At 45.7% G+C, this 14,147-nt stretch overlaps 1 protein-coding gene across 1 annotated transcript in view; it reads right to left on the bottom strand.

Moving 5' to 3' along the window:
- The window catches only part of GRIN2B (glutamate receptor, ionotropic, N-methyl D-aspartate 2B), a 410,955-nt gene that overhangs the window by 221,702 nt on the left and 175,106 nt on the right, over positions 1–14,147 (bottom strand). The gene's annotated exons all lie outside the window — the stretch shown is intronic.

The following is a 14,147-nucleotide window of genomic DNA, read 5'->3' as shown; positions in this document are numbered from 1 at the left end:
AAAGAGCTTGGCCTGTCCCAATTCTACAAATGCATTACATTCCAAAACTTAATTCTAAAGTTATTGTGTAGAACTCCAAAAGCCCACTCACACAGACCCAAGGTCAAGTGGTGAATGCCGTTTCAGGCCAGCCTGCAAACACCAATGTTTCCGATCCACTAGCAGGTCTGCTCAGCAGTTCCCAGACTTCTTTAAGGCCTGAGCCTGTGAGTCTAAGTCCCTTAGGGATGACTATCCTGGCATGTCAGAGCCTGGGGGCCTGGGGGTGGGGAGGAAGGAAAATGCAGCAGGTTCCACCTGGGTCCATCTGAGTGGCAGCAACACAGAAGTGCAGCTGGAGGGGAAAGACAAAGCACATTGCTCCCAAAGCAGGAATGCCAGAGGACTGAGAGGTGCGTGGTGAAGCTTTGTCCCTTAAAAAGGATGCTAAGTTTCTGGAACAGAAATGGCCTCTTGGAGCTCTAGAGAGCCCACTATTACATTCAATAGAAAGTCAAGATAAATACAACTATTTTCAGCAAATCTAACTATTAAGTTTCTGGCCCTCTCTGATGGCACAACGGGTAAGGACGCACACTGCAAGCTAGAAGCAGCCACTTCAGTGCAAGTTCAATTCTTGGCCAGGGAGGTGACCCACACAGTGTAGCAGACCTCTGCTGTCTCCCCTGCTGCTCCCCTTAACAGTGTATTTCAGTAGATCTGTCTGTTCTGTGCCCCACTCTGTCTTCAGTGAATCGTCTCACCTTCCCTCTCCCTACACACACACCGCTAGCTTGTACTAAAGTTCTTGTATGCATAAATAAATAGATCTTTAAAAAAAAAATGAAGTTACCAAGGGATGGAAAACATGAGTGACTTACAGGCAGCACTCCAGTTACTGAAAAGCAGAGATCACCCAATGGGAGCACTTTCCATGTGCCTCTTACATAAACTTTGGTTTCCCTGTTTAGAGGAGCCTTTACTTTCTCTGCAAGATGCTTCCCTTGGGAGTGGACCCCCCCTCCACTCAGGGATGCTGTGTATCCCATGGAAGGTACTCCTTTGAGCTGCTGATGTTACTAGAACTCTCTTCACTGCCAAAGAGACCATCTCCCTTGTCTCTGAGGCAGACATCTGTGGGGGCAGGCACTCACACCTCCAAGAAGTGGGGACAGAAAAGTCAACCTCCTGCAAGCATGAAACTCACTTAATTGGCTGGCCAATTGATGAAGGTGGCTTCATTTCCAGCCAACTCCAGCTAAACCTCCAGAGCTTCCTGCCAAAGATGCTTCTTAAGGAGTCTTGGTTTTTCTCCCAAATACACATAAAGAACCCATTAAACAAGAAAGGATTTTTTTAAAAAAAAAACAAACAGTGCTTCAGCCACAGCATTGCATGTGGAGAGTTTAAACTCACCTTCACCTTCACCTCTATAAGAGCCAGGCCAGGGCAGCAGAACGGAAGCCCATGGATGGTGAGGCCCATATGGCATGTTGTCACCGATCAAGCACTTCCGTGGCAACAATCACAACAGGCTGTCACTCCTAAATGAAGTGTGTGCACCATCCATTCACCAGATCAAAAGCTGAAGCTTCAATATTTACATGTGGGTAAATGCCACAGTTTAGGATACCCACTTCTTTGGCCCCCTGGATCAGTCTTTCTCAAGCCCACAATACCCTAAAAGGAAGAATATTCAGGTGGGAAATGCCTACATGTTAGACCTGAGCCAACTGATCTGAGAAAAGATCAGCTTGTTGGTGGCTCTAAATATTCAGGAAGTGTCCAGCCACTACCAGTCAGAGCTTCTTCAGCGTAAACTGGCCATGGTACCAACTTCCACATAAGGATAGTTGAAAGGATTCAATGACTCTGGGATGTGCATTAGAATTAGGCAAAGGAACGAGCACAAGCAAGTGTTGGATACATGTCAACTGCTTTTTTTTTTTTTTTAATCCGATTAAACAGAATGTCTTCCAGCATGCCCATCAGCACTGGTCAAATTGAAATTCATTCGTTGTTATCATCAATCAGAAGTAAAACTGGGGAGGGGGCTCAAGTGGGGTTGGAGGCTATCAGGGAGGGGAGTGCTCCCCAGCCATGAGCCTCTGATAGCATGCACAAGCACATGCACAACTGACTTCTGCTAAAGCCTGGAAGGGCACCAAGCCCACACAAGCCCACACAAGCGTAGAGATGAAGCAAAGCAGAAATAGAGGCTCAGCTCAGTTCACGACTGACATCCCTGCTGGCACAAGTATCGGACACACCTGGCACTTGGGTACCAGCTCGGAATGGTCCCTCATTAGAGACCTCTACCCAGCTTTCAAACTTCTGAATGCCTAGGGGCGAGGCCACGCATGTGCTATCTCACCAGGCGCGACCACAAGGCTGGCGTCCTCTGTGCCGCCCAATTCCCTCTGCAGTAAAGCGTTGGAATCTCTGTCTGGAGGATTTTCAGTCCTTGCACAAGATCCCGCAGTGACCCACACCCTCAGCACGACCCCCTTCTCTCCGCACCACCCACCTGGACCCCTCCTGTGTCTTCCCCCCTCCTCTTGTCCTGCCTTCTCAGCCTCCTGTTCTGCTCATCCTCAAGCCCCTCTCGACCTGCTCATCCCTCTGAGCTCATTATATCTGCCTTCTTTGAACACCTAGAGCTGCTTACAAAAAAAAAAAAAAAAAGACTTTCATTTTTTTACACTGTTTCTTAATCTTAAACCCACCTGACCCACATGAAAATGTTATTTCCCCGCTGAGAGATGCTAATAGATTCGTATACTAAAAGATAGCACCAACAGGCCCACAGAGGTCTCATTATATTTTCCATGATTTGGGGGCAATCACATTTTGTAACAGCTATCTCCCATGAACCATCCATGGAGAATCATTTCTTTCTATTTTGGGGGGAGTGGTGGTAGTGCCAGGGGCTGTGGGCAGCAACAATGGGCACTGGTATTGTAAAATATACAGGAACCTTGGACCTAACTGGCCCCTGTTGGTGTGGAAGCTATTAAAGTGGAGTGAGGACCATTACTGAACCAAGTCAAAGCTAAAAGCGGGATGGGAGGTGGGGAGGCAACGTGGTTTGGGCAAGACTGAGGCCGAGGAGGAGAGTGGGACCAGAGGGGAAAGGCGGAGTGAGGGCAAGGCCAGGCCTGGAGAAGGAGCGGCAGGCTGGACTGTGCCCTGGAGACATCACGGTGGGTCCAAAAGACACAGACTTCGGACCCAGGTCGCAGAGCGGTGGGCAGGGTGCTGCAGGCTCCCCTGGTGGTTCTTACTTGTATCTTACTTGTTGCCATAAATAGTGACAGAAAAAACGATAGTGCAGACAGCATTTAGGGCCCTCAGTGGAGTTGGCTCAGAACAACGGTCACCTATCCACCTCTTGGAAAACATTCACAAAAATTGTAATGACAAAGACCAAAGTACCGTGGACAGCAAAGTGCACTCAGTTTCTTAACAGGGTGCTGATAAGTTTATGGCAACTTTCTGAGGTAATCATAAGAATACCACTCTATTTGCCTTTGTCATCATCTCAACAACCCCGTGGCAAAGGCATTTTTAACATCAATGTCAAGATGAGACGCTAATGCTTGGAACTACCAAGGGACCTGCCCAAGGTGTCAGAGTTGCATTTGGAACATTCTGCTTCCGTGTTGATGCTCTTTTTGTTTAGGGGAAAGGATGCCCTGAACAAACTCCACACAGGTTTGTGGACTCCACTCCACTACAGACCAAAGCCATCAAGACACACAGAACTACAAATCCCATCATCACCCAGGGAGGATGCTGGAGTTAAGTAACCAGGTTTGGTATAAAGCCAGACATGTAGCCCTTGGGGGCCTCTTACTCTCTTGGCTTTTGGGTCTCTTGACTCTTGGCCTCTTGGCTCTTGGCTTTTCACTGGCTCTCAATGTGCTACTGGGATTCCAGGTCTGCACAACCGATAGGGCACATTTGTCAATTTATCTCCCTCTCTTTGTCACTGAGTTATTCATTTATTTCCCCTTCTTTTTTAAATAAACCATTCATTAACTTTTTTGTGTGTGTCTGCAGTTGAGTGTTATTATAAGTCACTATAAGTGCATGGGTGAGGACCCAGAATCAGGCAACCCATTTTACATCAGGGTTGCCCTGTAACATTTTCACTAAGCCTCACCCACCTACCAACACTGAAGGCAGGGTCTCTTGCTTCTTCAAGAAGAGCCATTGGCTAGGACCAATGATGGCCCTGTCCGAGTGAAAGTCACCTCTGTACTTTCATGTTTGGGCATGTCCTGGACCTTGGGAGAGTGGGCCCTGCAGAGTCTGTTGTCATGAGAAAGCAGCAGCAGCTGGGGCAGAGCTTAAGGAAGGAAGGAATCAAGTAAGTTCACTCCATTAACAAAGCTGTCTTGGAAGAATGGGAGAGGCAGACTAGAAACCCGCTATCACCTGACCCTCCCCAGTCTTACCTGTGGGCCCTCAGGGAATGGAAGGAATGTCAGTAAAAACTGAAGAGCTATTTCATTAAAATCTTTATAAGAAAAGATGTTACCAGCACCCCACTTTGGTAAAGGCATACAACATATGGGAGGTGAGATTTTATCTATCAGAGATTTCATTGCAGATCATGAGGAAGCTCTACGCTTGAGGCAGGTGCTCAGTAGGAAACTATAACATCCACAGGGAGTCTGTGGTCTGCAAAGGAGCAAAAACCTGCCACCCCAAAACATGTTTATGGCAACGGTTCATTTCATAGAGGTCATGTGAAGGCTGGGTAGAGGCTGCTTTTGAAAAAGGTATTTTATCTGTAACCTTCTCTCTGCAAGGATATAGATGTGGAAGACCTAATCTCATCTCTTTTCAAGGGAGAAGAAAAAAGTGAAATCTCCATATCTTTTTCTACTTCCCTAAGACCCCCATAACTGACTTCTCCTTCTCCCCAAGTTCTGCTGTCTTAGCTAAGCTATTTAGGTGGCGCCTGAAACCACAAGGACCAGTTAGTCATGTGTTTTTCCAGCATTATTTAAACACCTATATGGTTTTTTCTCTTTATCAGTCTGTTTGATGTTTCTTTGATTATTTGCTTAGAAGGACTCAAAAAGGATGATCTCCTTTGTGTCCTAAAGGTCTCAAAGGGAACAGACCATAGGGCGTGAAAGAGTCCATAGTGCAAGGCAGACGCCATGGAGCTCAATGAGAGCAGAACTGAGAAAGTCGGTGGAGGCCGCAGTCATGCAAAACCAATATGATGTCTTTGGCAAAAGGCGCCTTGCCTGGGAGTGGTAACAAGGAAACTCCAAGGCTCCCACAAAATGGCAGCCATTCCCAGCAAATACAGCACTAGTGCTCTTTGTGACTGTGGCATAGCCTAACAAGAACTCTCCAGAACATGCCAGCACCTGCTGACTTTGCGGGGTCTGTGGTCTTAAGTAAGTAGGAAAAGGCAAGTGCAGATGCAATGTGAGCTGTTACCACACACGGCAAGCACACAGGGGGAGCCCAGGGGAAATGCGGCTGTGGGGAATAGTCCTGCTTGCACCTGTGACACCTGTAATTTAGACTAATCCCAAAATGAACTGAACATTCTGGATAAAGTCATTCAACTTACAAATCTTTATTCTCAAGAAAATTTCCTAACACAAATGTGCTCAGCACCCTCCCTTCTTTCCAAATAAAACGAGCATGACAGACTGTGTCAAACAGAGCTGGGTTTTCTCAGTCTTCTCTGGCCTGTTCCTATCTGTTTCCACTCCTCACCGATTCCCAAAGAGCTCCAGTAACCTAGTCTCAGTGCCTTGCTTCACGAATAACCATGGTGAGTAGCCCTTCCTGAACTGGGTTTTCTCATTTGAATGATGTTCCTATGAGAGGCCAATGACTGAGGTTCTTCATGCCACCTCTCAGCATCTGAGTTCCATCAGCAAGTTCCTTTTCACATTCAGATATTCTGGGGTTTAGAAAAGGAGTGGGCAAGCTTTGAATTCCTTTGAAATCTATGTCTTCAACTTTCTCTCTCTCTCTTTCTTTCTTTCAGCATACAGAACTGGGTACAAGCCAGAGGTGCAGGGACAGTGAGAGGATTCACCAGAGACAGAGTGGGGAGCAGAACAGGCAGATCAATGAGGTACACTGCTGAGGGGAGCAGCGGGCGGGTCAGGAGAGGTCTGTCTGGCCATGTGGGTCACCTTCGGGGCAGGGATCGAACTAACACTGAGGTGGCAGCAGCTAGCTTGCAGTGCTGGGTCCTTACCAGTTGCACCACCAGGGAGGGCCCATCTTCAGTTTCTTAATGAAAGTGGAAAACTTCCTGGGTAAGGACCAGCTCTGTTTCTAGGCCAGTAGATGCTTCTACAGTGTCAGGGCCATGTGGAAAGGCAGTGTCAATTAGGATGAACTATCACCAGGACAAACTATCATCCTTTAGCTCATTCCATTATTGTGACATCTCCTTCTCCCAAATCTAAGAGGTCATAAAGACTAGAGTAACTTCCAGGTCAATAAAATGGCTTTACATCAGTACATTTCCAGCAAGATATTCCTTTACCATTGTCTGACATAGATGTCACTTTTCTCTCAAAGTTGTTTAAGACAATTGAGTAATCAAAAGAGAAATGAAGCTAAAAATAAGTAATGCTAGTCATGGAGTGGGAAGACAGAATTGAGCAAAATGCTGGCAAGTCCATCTCTGTTCTCCAAGCCTCAGAGTACACAAATGCCCTTTTCTGCTCAGCCGTGACAAGCTAATTCGGGTTTTGTCCTCCCGGGAGGTGAGTGCTGAGTCCAGATGGACACCAAGCCACCTCGCCTTCCTGGGCACAGAAGCCAGACGGCGCTGCAGGTGTGTGCTGAAATCCAGTTCCATGTCTGCTCTGCCAGCTAGCCTGGCCAGGAGAGGTTGCCCCAGGCCTCTGCACCAGCCCCCGGGATGGTGGCCGAAAGCCAAGGAGCCTGCAGGTCCTCGGGCTACTCTGAGGCTTCAGGAATGAAAGAAGGAACCAGAACTCAGCTCTGATCACCCACCAGAATTTGGAGTGACTGGAGTTCACAGTCAGACCTGATGAGAAGCAAAAGTGAAGGTAACTGGAATAGTAAAAAAAAAATTGAGTCCACCCATACAGAGCAGAGGAAAAGAAGCCTAAGAACATTTGTGGAAAATAAGCTAACCAAGTTAGTGACGCAACAAGATAAACAGCTACGTCAAGGAATCTAAGTTTAAGAGTGCAAGGTAGACATACGGAAACCGCATCGTTAAAGCACGGGTTAGGTCTTCTCTAAAGAAGCCAGGTTGGTGCAATGATGAGAAATTAGGTTTCTCACTGGGAAAGAGTGGATTTCACTTTGTCACCACACTTCCACTGTGCCACTTAGCATAATACTCTCTGAAACTCAATGTTCTCTTTTATGAAATGGGATAGTAGCAACACATAATTCTTTAGGTCGTTGAAAGAAAGCAATGAGATAAGGCATAAAGTGCTTTACCCTGCAAGGCAAGAAGAATGCAGATGTTGGCTATTAATGAAAGTGTCTCTGCTGCTGTGAAAGAAAGATGAATAGGACAGGTAGAAGGTTCTTAGATAACAATATATGCTGTGTGTGAAATACATTTTCCTAAAAACTTCACCAACTGCAGATCCAAGATATTAGGATGAGACCCTCAGATTGTTGAGGCTCTACCCCATTTTGTAAGCCTGGGGAATCAGAGGGACATCTGAGTTATCTTCCCCTTTAACCTGTGACTGAAGAAGAAGGTTGAGGGGCACAGGCCTGGGTAGCAAAAGAACAGAGGAGCACTTCCCCAATTCAGAAAAGCCTTTAGGCCCTTTCATCTTGAAAGCCAGCAATTAGCAATGCAAATATTATCCAGGCTGATAAAGAAAAGCAGGAAAGGATCAACTTATTTTACAAACATTTGTGAGATAAACAAGCTGGCTTGCAGGCCATCTGGTCAGTGCCAGACTGGGATGGGGGAGGGAGAGGAGGGTGGGGAGGAACAGTTCAGAACTGTCACCAGCCACTGGACACCAGGGGTCCTGGGCACAGTAAGCCATAGTGGGCACTGGAGATGCTGCACTTTTCCATAATTACTTGGTTTATGCCCACTTTGTCTCACCATGCTCCACTCAAGCTGTGTGCTCTTGAGCTATTACCTTGTCCCAGGCTCCTGGAGATAGTCCATGGGTTTACTAGCAGCTCTGATCAAGTGGAACCTCTGGAGCTAAGATCAGGAAGGAGTTTTACAACTGGAAGACTGAATATGTAACAGGGTGGTCTCTAGGAAAAAGGGAAGTTCCAAGTTCCCTGACCCACCCAGAAGGAGGGTGGAGCTGAGCAGAGAAAAAGGAGAGAAGAGAAGGAAAGAAAGCAGGATGGAGGAGGAGACCTAAGGAAGCCACATGGAGCAGCAAGCATGTGATGAAGAAACCGGGCTTGTTTCCTGACCCTGGACTGGTTAAGGCAGATGTGGGTGAGATACCTGCAGGGAAGTGACTATGGCAGTGTTTATATTGATTTTGATTTTGCTCTTTTCCTCCCAGACTTGTCTGGCCATTTCTGACCCTTTTCCATGGGTCCCGGCCAGACGGTGCTTTAGTCTAGTGGCAGCTTTCAGGCCTTGCTTTGGGCCAATCCCTTTTGGGTTGACTTTTCCCCATGAGGGGATGAGTAGCTTCAGGTGTTTCATTTAGAAGTTATATTCTTTGTGTTCCATATTGTATATTTACTGTATTACAGTCCCTTTTCATTGAAGTTTTATGTTTTGTCTTGTTGCGGCAGATGGCAGAACCCACTTAGAGCAGGCAGGTTTTGGGGCTTCAGGGGTGTCCCCCTTTCCCCCTGTGATCTTAACAGATTTGGAGTGCCCTATAACAAATACACACCCTCTGGGACTTCCCTGGAGAGTCAGCCTGGAGTCCTGTCCTTGCTCCAGTGAAACTTTCCTGGCTTATATGAAACTCGGGTAAATTCTTTCTGGGTCAGGATCTGTGAAAGGACCTTCCCACCTTCAGTGCACCAGTTGACCTGCCACAGATCCACAGGCTAGGGAGCAAGACCAGGAAAGACCTTATTGTCCACCCCACCCATCCGGTCTCAGAAAGAAATTAAGGTATTTTCCAAAAAGACAAATCTAGTGGCAAGACTGGTACAAAACCTAGCTTACATATAGTACCTGTCATGCTTGCCTTGTATATTGGCATCTTGGAAGATTTTATTATGATGTGGGATATGGTGTTCCCTTCTCTGCATTTAGACAGCAAGCCCCTATGTTTGGGATCTGGCCTATATCAGACTTACCCTAAGCATACAAGGATGCAGATGATCACATAATCTTATTCAAGACAGGTATCTTGGCCCACAGCTTATCAGCCAGTTGATCTTGGGAAAAACATTTCATCTATGTTAGTTTTTCTTTTATCAAATGGAATGACAAAATTCACTTCAAAGGGTACTGGAGGGATAAAACAGAACTAGGTATGTGAACTCAAAACAACAAGCAATTCTCCAGCAGGATGTCTGAGACCTCAACCTTAGTATGGTAATTCTATAATACCGACCCAGAGATAGTGTCAGATGCCACCATTGGGGCCTCTGTCTCCCAAGCCACCCTCTAGTGCAGACACTCCAGGAGCCCAGGGTGCCTGTAGGACTCTGACTTCCAGCGAGATGGGAGTTCCCAGGACTTCTTAGACTTCCGGTGCCCATTATAAGCCTAGTTCTTACAAGTGCTTCTGACCAACAGGTTATATATAAATCAGAGGTACCCAGGACACCATCCTCAGAATTGATTAAATTTTTGGAACACAGAACTCAGAAAATCCATTTACTCATTAAACTAGTGAATTTTTACAAAGGAGACCAATCAACAGCCAGGTGGGAAGAAACTCGGGTGAGGTCCTGAAGTGAAGGAGTGTCCGTCCTCATGGGGCATAGGCTCTGGCATAGGGCACATGGAAAAACTCTGGTTTCCCATTCTGGAGCCTCTTCAAGACCTTCCTTTGGGGACTTTTATTGAGGTTTCATTGCAGAGGCGTGATTGATTAAGTCATTATTCATTGACAATTTTGTTCAACCTGGAGGCCCTCACTTCTCCCTGGAGTCAGGGGATGGGGTTGGAAGTTCCAACCCTCTAACCACTTGGCTGAGTCCCCTGGCAACCTCAGGTTCTTCCACATTCACATCACAAGAGACACCTTCACCACTCTCCACTTTTAAGAAATTCCAAGGCTTTTGGAAATCCTGAATCTGAAATTATGGACTAGTGCTTATGAGGAATCACCAAGTCACAATTCTTACACTATGCATTGCTTAAGAGAAGACTCTTGGGCCTAGGGCACTGTCAGCCCTCAAAAACCCTTGCCTGCTCAGGAATGAAAATGGGGAGATTGAGGATGTCACCTTTATCCCCTCCCATAGCATCTGCAGAAAGAGGAGGTGCTGTGGTTATACCCTCTATGAACAGGGCTCCTCAAATTATTTCCTGTTGAAAGAAGCTGCCTTTTTGTAAGCCAAAAATAAAATAAAATAATCACTCTTACTTCCACCAAAACTAAGAGTTTAGCATAGTTCTTTACACCTTAGAGAAGTAAATTTTTTTCCACTAAATGTCTTATCACTTTTATTCCCATCCTTGTATGAGCAGTACACATTTCCACAGGGAAAAAAATGGAACCAGATGGTGATCAGCACATATCCCCCAGAAAATATCTGTCCTGAACAGTTGATCATTCCAACATCAAGGTCTTCAATGAATTTAATAAGGTGCTTCCTTGTCCTATGGCCCCTTGCTTCGACTGATCTCAGGACAATTCCCACATTTAGTAGAGCTCAGTGAATACTTGCTGAATGAGTGAATTCATTTTCGGGTTTGCTAATTATTAAATCCAAGAAAACACTGACAGGTGTGGGAACCAGGGCCAGATCCATCCTGGTCTTTCTTCCCTTCAGGACTCATTTCACCACCCTGGATCAGCCTCTACCCATCCCACCTCCTGGAAGCTGTGTGAGGCCTTTCTACTTTGCCAGGGAGTCTCCTATTTGCATACTTGTTCCTTAAGAAGTGTGGCCACTGGCCCTCCCTGGTGGCGCAGCGGGTTAAAGCACTGCACTGAGAAGCTAAAACCACTTCCCCATGAGTTCGATTCCCGCCTGCTCCAGAGGTGACCACATGGCCCAGCAGACATCTCCTGACCCGCCCGCTGCTCCCCTCAGCAGTGCACTTCGTGGATCTGCCTGTTCTGCTCCCCACTCTGTCTCTGGTGAAGAAGCCTCTCGCCCTGAGCCTCTGGCCTGTACCCCAGTTCTGTATGTATAAATAAATCTTTAAAAAAAAAAAAAGTGTGGCCACTGAGGCCATTAATACTAATTAGCTCTTCCCACTTTGGGTTCCCACACAGGCCAAAGGTTAAATAAACAGGACTAAAGGCAAAGGGTGAGTGACACACTGGCAGGGTGGGTGGACAGGGATTTGGGCTCCCAAATCATTCACCAGGTCTCTTTTGCTCTGGTATCACACTGAGCTTACACTTCTAGGCACTGCCAAGCCAGCCCAATCTCCACTGAGGCTGAGGCACAAGGCTGGGTCTAAACCCTTTCAGATCACAGGACACCAGAGAGAGATGGCTTGGCGGTGATCTCAGGGGAGAACCCCAGGGCCTCTCTCACCCATTGCCTTCTTCTCCAGGTGCTGTTACTGCAGGGCCACAGACCAGATTACCAAGAAGGTTATATTTAAACTTCTAAGAGGCTCTGCTGTGCCATTATGGGTCTATTTAAAATCCTCCGGGGCAGCTGCAGTACATAATAACAAATCAGCAGGAGGGAGGGAGGAAAGGGAGGAGAGGGGAAGGAGGAGGAGAGGTGGTCAGGAGCATGTAGGATTGTTTCTGTGAAAAATTAACTGTCAAAAGATGGCAGGGGTGCGGGCCAGTTAGAGATACTCCCCAGAGTGTGAGAGCTAGGAAGAGAGAATGCATCAGGAGAATGTGGTAAGTAGGGTTAGGAAGGAAACTTGGGGTCTAATCTGAAAGTCTGCCAGATCTGAAACCTCACTGCCTGCCTGGGAGATGTCACAGCTCCAGAATACACTATTTCTCCCAGGGGACCACGCTGAACATAAGAACCATCTGTCCCATGTTGACAAAAGATCAGTGCCAGAATATAAAGAGGTCTGTTAACAACAATACAAAGTGGCTCCCTCAAACGCAGTGACATGTGCCATTTTGCTTGTTTCCCCAGAGTGGGGTTCCAGTCATGTTCCCTTGGGAGTGTCCTCCACTGTAAGATCCTGAAGTCAATAGCTTAACCTATCTACAGTTGAGCACAAGAGCTCAATTTGGATCACAAACACCTACCCTACTTTTTGATGTGTTTGCTAAGTTTGAGCAGAAGCCTTTTTTTGGGGGGGGTACTATTTTAGTATGCTCCGCTTGCCTCCTCCATCAAAGTCCTGTGATGGGGATATTTACAGAGTTCATTCCACTGTTGAATGTTCATTCACATACATCTTCTCCCAGCCCTACCTTCACGTATGATTTCTACTAACCTTAATTTGACTCACATTATCCATACACCTGATTATTTTCCTGGCTTTTTTGCTAAGATTGTTTCAAAATTTGCTAGTATTTCTCCTGCCTGTTTTTCCATGCCCAAGTTTGATGACTGTGTATCACATGGTGAGACTATCCCCACTCCCAGGGCTTCTATACAGTCATAACATTTCCTGACTTGCAAGCATCTGGAAACAATCCAAATGCCTCCAAACAGGCAAATGGATCAAAAGGTGTATTATACACAACGGTATGTCACTCAGCAATCAAAAAAGAAGCTCATGCCATTTGTGGCAACATGGAGCTGGAAGGGATTACGCTCCTTGAAATGAGTCAGAAGGAAAAAGACAAATATCGGACAGTTTCACTTACATTTGGAATATAGACAAGCCAAACAAAAGGTCCACAAAAAGGAAAAACTAGCAAACTGACTATCCAGCAGGACGGGGAGGGAAGAGCACCAGGGACTATGGGGATGGTGCACAGGTGACTTGATGACAGAATTATGGGGACTACACCTGGGGAGAGAAACCAATTACTGTACTAAAAGGAACAAGGTAAGGAAAAAAAAAAAAAACAAGCACAGAAATTCCCAGATGAAACAAAAGCAACAGGACACTCCTAGACAGCATATTCTTAAAATGAAAAAAAAAAAGTTTAATCACATTTAATAGATTAATTGTGCTTCTACTGATAACCAAACTGGAAGTCACAGGTTCAAAAATGTTTACTAAGAATTTCTTTTTAAACAGAGAATGTAGTAGTTTTTTGTTTTTTTTTTTAAATATTTATTTATGCATATAGAACTGGGGTACAGGCCAGAGACACAGGAGCCGTGAGAGGATTCACCAGAGGCAGAGTGGGGAGCAGAATAGGCAGATCGACGAAGTACACTGCTGAGGGGAGCAGTGGGAGGGTCCTGCAGGAGAGGTCTGCCACTGCCACGCCATGTGGGTCAGCTCTGGGGCTGGGGATTGAACTCGCACTGAAGGAGCTGCTACTTGTTTGCAGTGTGCTTCGTCCTAACCTGATGCGCCACCAGAGAGGGCCCACATTTACTAAGAATTTAAGTCATAAAACTTGGAAGTCCACCATCATCCAATAAACCAAGTAAATGTCAAAATTTTATTTCCTCTAGCATGGACATATTTTAAATGTCATATCTAATTCTAATGTAAACATGTCAGTAAATGATGTAAGATGCAAGATTTACATGTTATTTATTTCAAAGAGAACATTCTGGTACATTAGCCACAGTTTATACAAATTAAGAATGCCTTCCTCAAGGGAGTTTTGTCTTTATTTTCTTTTGATTCTGGCTGAATACCTAACAGGTGGGAAATTTTTAAAACTATCTGTCCCCCCCACCAAAAAACAACAGTGTGCACATAATACACAAATCTGTAATAAGCCAAAATCACCACACCAATATATACTTTTTGATAATAAACATAGATTTAGAATTAAATTTTATACAGTAAAGATAGTAAAATGTTTATTGAGCATATGAAACTCTTAAAAATCTATAAAGAATTTACGATCCATTGTTAATGTCCCTTCTTTGTGTGGCTAAAAAGCTTTCTCTGTAACTGTATGGAATTGAAAAGATTAAAGGGGAAGCAGGCAGGTGAGAGG

This window comes from Condylura cristata, unplaced genomic scaffold (genome assembly GCF_000260355.1).
Source record: "Condylura cristata isolate star-nosed mole 26May11 unplaced genomic scaffold, ConCri1.0 scaffold00036, whole genome shotgun sequence".
NCBI lineage: Eukaryota > Metazoa > Chordata > Mammalia > Eulipotyphla > Talpidae > Condylura > Condylura cristata.
Note: the sequence above shows the minus strand (reverse complement) of the source record. Positions and strands in the feature narration are given on the sequence as shown.